This window comes from Conger conger, chromosome 2, assembly GCF_963514075.1.
Source record: "Conger conger chromosome 2, fConCon1.1, whole genome shotgun sequence".
Classification (NCBI taxonomy): Eukaryota; Metazoa; Chordata; class Actinopteri; order Anguilliformes; family Congridae; genus Conger; species Conger conger.
The window spans coordinates 42,308,668-42,318,370 of NC_083761.1; the positions used below are offsets into that span (position 1 = coordinate 42,308,668).

At 40.4% G+C, this 9,703-nt stretch overlaps 1 protein-coding gene across 2 annotated transcripts in view; it reads left to right on the forward strand.

Moving 5' to 3' along the window:
• Nucleotides 1-6,444: 6,444 nt before the first annotated feature.
• Nucleotides 6,445-9,703, forward strand: part of tanc2b (tetratricopeptide repeat, ankyrin repeat and coiled-coil containing 2b) — a 234,058-nt gene continuing 230,799 nt past the window's right edge. For both annotated transcript variants that reach the window (XM_061226928.1, XM_061226935.1), the window contains exon 1: nucleotides 6,445-6,819. The gene's annotated coding sequence lies outside the window, so the exon portion shown is untranslated. The remainder of the gene's footprint in view (nucleotides 6,820-9,703) is intronic.

Below are 9,703 nucleotides of genomic sequence, written 5' to 3' on the forward strand. Positions count from 1 at the left end.
CACATCCCCTAGCATCAGGGATGTGCTTTGCTAATAAACTGATGGAGAGTTACAGGAGTCCAGTCAGAGGTTCAATACTGGAACATCCTAATGTGTGCTCCTAAACTTGCAATTTACAACTACTTACACTTCCACCTTCCAAAAAGAGGAAAAAGCAGAAATGGAAAAATTTGTTTGCTCACAGTACCACCAAATGGGTACTGGCTTCCTGTGATGGCACTGAGGCCTGGAAATATCTTTGGTTCTTCTAGAGGAATAGACTGGCTCTTCTGGCAGGTGCCATTCCCTCTGTCTTTCACAGGTGGGGCTGGGCTCTTGCTGCAACAGTACCATTGGTGTCCCACTTCCCTCTGAGGGCACACATGATGCGTGCAGTGCACCCCTCCATCCTCAATTCCATCACTTCCATGTGGTCACCATGGAAACCAGGCAGCAGTGCCAGTCGCCGGGGAATTCCTTTTTTACGGCTCACTTATCTAATAAGCATGGCGGCTTCACATGGGCCTTCTTTCTCCTTCTCCCTAGCAACGGGTTGCTATGCTGCCACTGTTGCCATCTTGAGTGCAGCACATGAGATTCATGGCTAATCACCCCCTTCTGCCTGTGAGCAGATCATAGACATTGCAGTGTTAGATGCCTCCTTCCTTAATCCTTTTCTCACATAAGTAAGCATAATAAGAGTAATTGCTCAGACACATAGAAAGGTTTGAACAAGTAAATAATTACTTATTAGGTCAATAATAATCATAATAATAATAATGATGTGAAAGTGCACATTTGGCAGTATAAGAGAGAAACATGTAAATTGTTCACATGTATACAACACATTGTATTAGTTAACCAGATAGGTGAAGTAAGTGTCAATGTTCCTATTTAGCCTGCTTTTCCGTATTTGTAGAATTGTTTAATCACTGAAATATATCTAATTCCCCTGCAGGCAGTCTACAGAGAATCTGGTTCTTCCAAATTGTTCACTCCTATACTGGAGAAACCTGTTCAAATGGTGCCAAAATGAATACAGGCTTGGTCTCGCATTACTCAAGGCTACAGTGCATCAATAGGAGGCTGCAACCTATAAAGGAGATGAGCCTCCTATCTTGCTCTTCTGCAAAGGGGACTTGCTAGTACAATCATTCCCTTTGGTAGACACAGTGGGTTGCTTATATAGTAGCAACACTATAATGCACAGCAAGAAATGGATTAGAAAACTGGCCTTGCCCTCAACCAGTGTCCTCAATTCCTTCCTATTTCCTGAACTCCAGCCGCAGAAATTCACACGACATTGAAAAAGATTGTGACAGTAGTGGAGAAAGTAACTTAGGCACTGACACCTTTGACTGGCTGTTGGGACACCAGCGCTTATGAACTAATGCGAACCGCAGCAAGGTTGTCCCATGGGCCTCCGTCATAAGGTAGTTGAAGGAAAACAACAGTGGAAAGCATACACTGTAAAGCAATATCAGCTCAGATGCATAGAGCTGCACCATCTGTTACTGAAGGGAACCAAACCATTCTCTCTCATGTCTTCAGCATAGCATCTGATAGCAGTGTGCGGGATTAAGTCTGCCAGGGCCCCAAGGAAGGAGCGTGGGGAATGGCTGTTTGACACTGCTTGGCAGAAGTTACCAGAGTTAGAGTGGATGAACAGAGGATCCGGGGCTGGGGCCTGGTTCTTCCTGCCTCTACTTGGCTCTGACATATTTCTGCTGATTAACCCCTTGGGGCGACATGGCTTAGGCAGTAAGAGCAGTCATCTGGCAGTCGGAGGGTTGCCGGTTCAATCCCCCGCCCAGGCTGTGTCGAAGTGTCCCTGAGCAAGACACCTAACCCCTAAATGCTCCTGATGAGCTGGTCAGCGCCTTGCATGGCAGCCAATCGCCGTCGGTGTGTGAGTGTGTGAGTGTGTGTATGAATGGGTGAATGAGAAGCATTAATTGTACAGCGCTTTGGATAAAGGTGCTATATAAATGCCAACCATTTACCCTTGAATCTCTTTCTCCTTTCTGTAACCTTGTGAAAACCCACACAAAACAGAAAACAGAAACACAGGCACCAGAACAGCATCATGTCAACCATCATGACACAACGCAGGTCCTGAGGAGCCGTAAGTTCTGCTGGTTTTAGTTTTCACCTTAAAATCAGCACCCAGTTCAGACCCAAGGGACCAGGTGAAGTTAGTTAAATGTGTAATGAAATTCTCTAATTGATGACGTAACATAGAAAACCAGCAGTGTCTGTGGCTCTCCAGGACTAGCTCACCTCTGCTGTAGAACAACCCGGCAGAATACTACACGTCATGAAATTGAGGTCTGTAGTGATTCTGTAGTGTTTTCCTAGTCACATTTTTTCTCTAGTCTGAAATTTCTATTGCCTGTTTTGACTGGTGTCTTATCAGTTTCCACATCCCGGGTGTGACTGTCACGCTTGCTGGGGTCCAATTTGCCAGTCCGGCTCACCAGAGTGTGCAGGGGTTTTGGTCTGATAAACACTGTGGGGGCTGCCCTGGGACAGAGGGGGGCTGAGCAGGAAGGGTGGGGTGGGACCATGCCCACTGAAGCATGAGGCTGATGGCACCAAGTTCAAGCTGCACTGATGTGGCCAATGGTCATAAATAGCAGCCTAATATCCAGCCTCACCTTTGGCAACAGAGGCTGACTTCCTCTCCTGAGGCAGGGACAAAAACAAACAAGGACTAAAAGAACACAGTGATGGATTGCACAAAAGATGGAGGGATCATATATAGGGCAAGTGAAAGGTGCTATTGACTGGAAAGGAGCTGGTGGAGGTGGGAGTACAATAAAAAGAGTTATTTGATGAAAATTTGTGTGGCCAACTCCCTTTTAACTGGCATCTGAGTAGATGAATTGACATTTCCTACCATTGATATGCACTTGAATGCTATATTTTATATTACCACATAAACCAATCTCACTGGAATCATACTGTAAATGAGTGTGACAGCTATGCACTGTGAAATGTAAGCATCAAACTGTTATGCCACATGACTGTTCCAGCTACCTCACCATTTTTTCTGCCTTTTGGACTGGTTTGACCTTTCTTTAATATCAGTCTGTCTTTCAGAACATCCACCTGAGATTTATTCCTCAGTGAATCATCATTCTGAGAAGCTAAAAATCACACAGGATTTCATGAATAATAAAAATACTTTTTGTCAAGAATAATGAAATGCTGCAAAATCCTCTGTGTCATTTCACTGGTCAATATTTGTATAACCCTCTTAGGGAAATAGATGATAAGTTGTGCAGAGTGCAATTAATGTATTTTCTTGTAATTTATTTTAAAATATGCTACTGAACTTTGGTTTAGCTACCCCACTGCATGCATACAAATGAAGAAAAAAGGCTGCCTATAATAACATGTAGATTATTATATGTTATCAAACCTGGGAAAACGATATACTTTAATTTCAATACAGGTGGTATTGAAAGTCTCAAGTCTCAAAGAGAACCATAAGACGCCACCTCCATACCAAAAACTCTTTGAAAGGGTTGCACAAAGAAATCCCTCAATGACCACAATAAACAAAACCAAACATCTGGAGTTTGCCAAACCTCTTTGAAATTATGACTGGAAGAGAGTGCTGTGGTTAGATGAGACCTACTACATACCTATTGTCATACCTATGGTCAAATATGGAGGTTGGTAATTGATGTTTTTGGGATGTTTTGCTGCCAGAGGTCGAGGGGCAGGTCTTTTTTGAGAAATAAAGACTTTGATTCATTGGGAGGAACTGACTGGAATTGGAGATTTTCAGCATGAATGTGCAGCTGACAAATCTGTCATAATTGCAAGATGCTATCTTGTTAACATGGACCAGAATTCCTAGGAAATGTTCCCAGCACCTTGTTGAATCCATGTTCCTTTTATGATATTCAAACCACACTTGACAATAGCAGGCCTTTTCCATTTCTCACTTGCTTTGGTAAACAGACAGAAGCTGTCCAGCTTCTGATTTTTATCTAAAGGAAGAGCTGGATTGTAACATTTTATCTTGACGCTGATGGAGCTGTTACTTTAATTGAATTGTGATACCTGCCTTGTGTTGAGTAAGTAATATCTCAATGGGCTTTGCTATTTGCAATATAATCAAGAGAAGAGAATTATGTAAAACAAAAAAAGTGATCCTTACATAAAATCCTTACATATGTAACTAATTGTATGCATAACTTTCTTCATATTTCGCACTTCTGATATTGCAGCTCTAAATGGATGCATAATAAACTAATATGCTGATTTGGTTGTACACAGCATTAAACATACATTCATCAGCTGACAGGATATTGCTTTGTAAAAATCTGTTTACGAATTTCCAGAGATTTCCAGCCAAATTAGTTATCTGTCAGCAAATTCATGTTGTAGTACTTATGCCCTGTCATCAATCCAACAGGAATTTAATCAGTTTCAGATGAGCATGATTATGGTCCACACTAATGAGTCACAAACAATCTGTCATACCAGAAAATGACATGTTTGTATAAAACATCTTTGCCATCTATATTCAATAGTGTTACAGATGGAAAATACATGGAGACTTTGTGTTCATGGTCATCAGTTAAGAAGAGGAGCCTTTGAGTTTTTATGGATATGGATGTGTTGATTGAAATACACATTGATCACCTGTTAATCTTCTCTGCCCATTGCCAGTCTGCCGCGATGATATAAACATGAGAAATGATTGCTCTGGAATGATTGCCTGTGTGAACAAGCTTTTAAATTAACATTGTCATATGATGACAACAATTTTGCATAGGGCATCATAGTTCAACTTAGTTAGCCCAACCTTTAAGAACACCTTTATCTGTTGAAGATAACTGTGCATCTCTTTCAAGAATAATATTCCAAAATAATAAATGAACATACTTTACAGAAGATATTTGCATTCATTTTATATTGTGGTTTCTACTATATTATGTTGGTTATTAAATTATCAAATATGTTTACAAAGCAATACAAACCTTATAGGTGGAGAAAAGCAGGGAAGGAAAAGCAGAGACAGAACAAAAGAAACACAGTGCATTCATGTCAATCATTGAGAAATCCGGTTGGATGAGTCTAACAACTGTCCACTTAGGGTGTGGAATGTCCCAGTCTACAAAACGCAGTATACTTTCTGTATATTGCATATTTCCATTTCTGATCATTGGCTACCACTGACTGTGAGGGAAAGCTTACAGTTCTCTCTGACAGGTGAATTAGTTGGGAGTTCCAGTGCTGTGCATTAGTTGAACTCCAGACAGATATACAGATCAAAAACAAAACAGGTTCCTTTCTGATGTGTGGGAAACGGAAATGCGGATCAGACCCTGTCTCTTCTCTAGGTGTGGGCTCCCAGAGCAGGTGTGGTCTGGCACAGCAGGGATCAGTCGATTTGTTTGCATTCTTGTGTAGATGAAGGCTTAAGAATTTGATTTCTCTCATGATTGGGATTCTTGAGCTGTCTCCATGCACCAAATTTCTTTCTTATCTCATCATGGCAAAAATGTATGAATTTTAAATACAAAAGGAACCATTTCTTTTTAATGCACTACTAATCATTATTCAATATATTACAAGATAACTACTGGAATAACAATAGAGGTAGAAGAGAGTGGCAGACATTATATGTGAAAGTAAATCACCAGATAGAGTCATAATTAGGTAAGAAACGGTTCCATCAACAAAAATTATTATCACCAGTACCCATCTTTCAAGCCTGCTGAAATGAACACTGAAAAGATAAGATGTCTTGTGAAGTTTAGAATTATAGAAGACTAAACAAAGTCTGAAGAGAAACCTGATAAAGATTTCGGAAGAGCACAGCACTCTCACTTCAAAATGGACTTTGTTGGAATGCAAACAAAGTGAGATACTCTACATGATATTATGAGATGATAATTTAAGATTGTGTGATATTTCAGAATATGCAAATATCCCACAGATACCACCCAATAGCTCAGTATGAATTTTAAAATGAATACAATATTCAGATGCAAATGGCAACGGAGCTTATATGACTTATTATTTGGCAGCAACTAAATGCATAAAAGTGGATAAAAGTGGACCTCTAAGTGGATAGGCAACAGCACTTAAGTCTAAAAAAATAAGTAATAAATGCCTAATAAAGTGCTCATTGCGTGTATATTTACATTAAAGCGGGATCAGAGATTAAGTGGTGAGGAGAAACATCATATATAGTACCGCCGTTCGTTCCAGGTGTAGTCACTGCTTACCTGCGGTTTGTTTTTCAGCGTCGCGTCAATTTTGAAAAAAGACCCATGGGAAGATGAAATAAAGATTTGATCGCTATCGACCTTGCGCTCTTCTTGGTTTTTTTCCAAACCTATTTGTTGCGAATGCCCTCCCACCCTCATCCTCATGAATAATTGAAGTCCTTCCTACAGCGCGCAGCTTGCTGGCCAGCCAGTAGTTGCACCGATAGGCGTGCTCGCGCTACACACTGCGTATTCCTGGCAGATGCGTGTTTTTGTTATGAATCGACCATCCGCTCTCCTTGTACACTGGAGCCTTGGGACTGTAGCAGCGTGAGGCGAACTTACTGGCTTTGCTTATCTCTGGTTTCTACTTAATCTCTTTTTATGTACTTATCTCGGTATATGCATAGGACAAAAACGATTAGTTTAAGTGAAAAAGCAAAGTGGACACACACAAAAAACAAAGGAATAAATGTTTTTACTTTGGCAGTGATCAAATGGTATCGTTAACTAGCTAGTTCTACGGGAAGAATAGCTATACCGGCTGCACACAAGCAAGAAACTGCAGTTGTGTTGGTTGAACGAACGAGGAGAGAGGAACTCCAAGGTAGGTGATGTTCGCTATTAGAATCTCTAGCTGGTGCTGCTCACATGTTTTCAACAACGTCATGTTTTTAAATGGTCTGGATATTCATTTGAACTGTTGTCGTGAAACTCTGTAAATTCATTGGTGTTTGGTACCTTGCTAATTACCTAGCAAGCGCTCACTGCTAGCTAACGTAGCAAGCTAATCATAGAAGCCGCATCGAGAAGCGCATTAGCTATCTGTTGGCCAATTATGCTAGCATAGCTAGTCTAACGTTAATCTTAGCTACACCCGTGCACTTGGCAGGTAGCTAGCTGTAGCTAAGGTTTGACGGCTGGTTATTTGAGTGTAACTCGATACGCTAGCTTGTTCTCTACATTCGGCAATAAGCGATAGCTGCTTGGCTTAGCTATCAATATGTTACACTATCTGATATGAATGCGTTTGAATGTCACCAATGACATACAGGCAGTTGGAGAGCTAGCCAGCTCATCAAAGATATATAGCTAACTAGGTTATATGCATTGTATAGTTATTTAACTAGATAGCTATTTAGCTAGTTACTTCGTAGAGCTAGCTAACTTTTTTAAAATTTTACTAACGCTGGCTAGGCTTAGCTAACGAACATTAACTTAGTTTACTTGCTAAAACTTAACATTAGCAAGCTCTACATGCAGTAGCTAAAACATTTTATTGGGCTTGTAAATCTAGTCAGTAACGTTAACTAACGTTAGTCACATTAATGTTATCAGTCAGGCCGTAGCAGTTTAGGTATGTGGGTGCAATTATTTCATACTTAACCGTGTTACTTAGCCGTCTATTAGTGTTACACCGGTCGACCGCATAAGCATATTCCTAAATTGTAGCTCGCTCGCTAACTAATCATAGCTTCAGTCACAAACTGTGGTAACAGTTACTAAAATTGCAATTTGCGATTTGGAAAATGTGTTCAAACAAGGTAATTTGCATATTTAGCTAAATTTCCTTTCCTAATGTCTTTTGTGTGCTTTTGTGACGTTAGCCAGTGAATGAACTTGGTTGTTAAAGCATACTGTCATGTTTGCTTATATGGTTAGCGTTTAACTTCTCAATAAAGGTAATCCATGTCTTATTCACTGTAGCACTGCTATTTTATATGCATAATAAACAGCCTATGTTACTCTACTGTCCTAAGGCTATTGCCCAAATTATTATGAACAATATAGCTATAGCTAAGTAAAACACAAGTTAACATGCTGATATGCTTTATTTGATGGCTGCGTAATCAGACTGTGGAATCAATTAACTTTAGTGTAAATAAAATGTAACCACATGCGGCGCTCACCAGGTGGTAAAGCCAAATAGGAAGGGTGGGGTGCTGTCCAATTTAAAAAAATGCACGGCCGAATTAATTTTCAAACTCTGTGTCGCGGTCACCAAATATTTCACATTTAATGACCAAATCTTGTTTCTTCTAATCATTCATCTTGGCAGTCAGTTGGTAGATATAGGCTAGACTATAGACATATTTGTATAGCTATTGAACTGAACATTGATAGCCTACATGCTTTCGGTTTCTGCTACCATGCGCATGAATCCATATAATCATATAATTTAACATATAATTAATGGAAATCGTATAGTGTAACGAGTGTGGTTTCTGAATCATCTGAACATTAAAATAGTATCCCCTGTAACTGAAGTTAATGGCTGCATTATTCGCGGTCGGTGCGCTGTACCACACTCCGGGCGAAATAAGGGCAAGCCCGGCAATTCAAGTAAGCCCATGTTGTAAAATTAGAGGTTGTTGGACGACAGTTGAATTCCAGAAATAGTCACAACCCTAGAACTGCGCTGTCTGTGAACGACAGTGACTCGTCCGAGGAACAATAGGCCAACTGCGACGTAGGCTATACCTTAAATCTGGCTAATTGCTATTTTACAATAGTGGACTTGCTAAACCTTAGAGCGAACAGTACACAGTGGCCCTCCCCTTTACGAAAGAGGGCGCTAGAGGCGCCAAGTTTCAAATATTTGAACCGGTGTATTTTAGTTTGTTAACAGCAGAAATGTTCTTTGCACATGCGATTTCTACAGTTTATAACCGTGGCCGGATTAAATAGCCGGATGACACAAGGCAAACATTTAATGCTCCCGCACATTAACATATTTTGACCATTGTAAACCGTGTCACTGTCCGGCAAAAAACACATTTTTTTTAATGCAGTGTAGAAAGTACATATTTTAACCATCATTTCATATTTTTGGAAATAACTAACCGGACATATGGCCTCCACTGCGACAAGTTATCTTAACACCCTGGACTAGTATTCGTTCCAGCCTCCTTTACTCCACTTTTCCACTACCACCCCGAGTGCTGCAAAGGAGTGAACGAGTGGGAGTGCTACACACCGAGCCCACACCTATTCCCATAATCAATTACAGATCTTACACGTGATCAGCCCATTTTAAGCAAAAAAAAAAATCGCTTGTAAGTTTCAAGCACAAGTTGCTTAGTCGGATACAGTAGCCTGTAAAAACTCAAACCTGACATTGCGGGTCGCCTCGGGACATTAATTGATGTAACCATTTCATCATAGATGGCAGGAGCAACAACTTCATATATGCACATGAAGCATTAAATCGTTCTGCAACCACGAAATTACAAGGCTCCGTATCATCAGCAAATGATTGACATGCAGCTTTTTATTTTTTAATATCGTAGTAACAAGCGCACGATTTGTGTACCAAATTCAGAAACGAAGATGACGTTATCTATCTTTGGCTGGCCATTTTCATGGGACGTACCAAAACATTTGCGGCCATGGGTTTTTTCCCCCCGATTGTGCTTCACATCAGTTGCAGGTTGCCATCAATAGGCTACTGATTACACGAATGTAAAAAACGTCACTCGTATCTTTTCGAT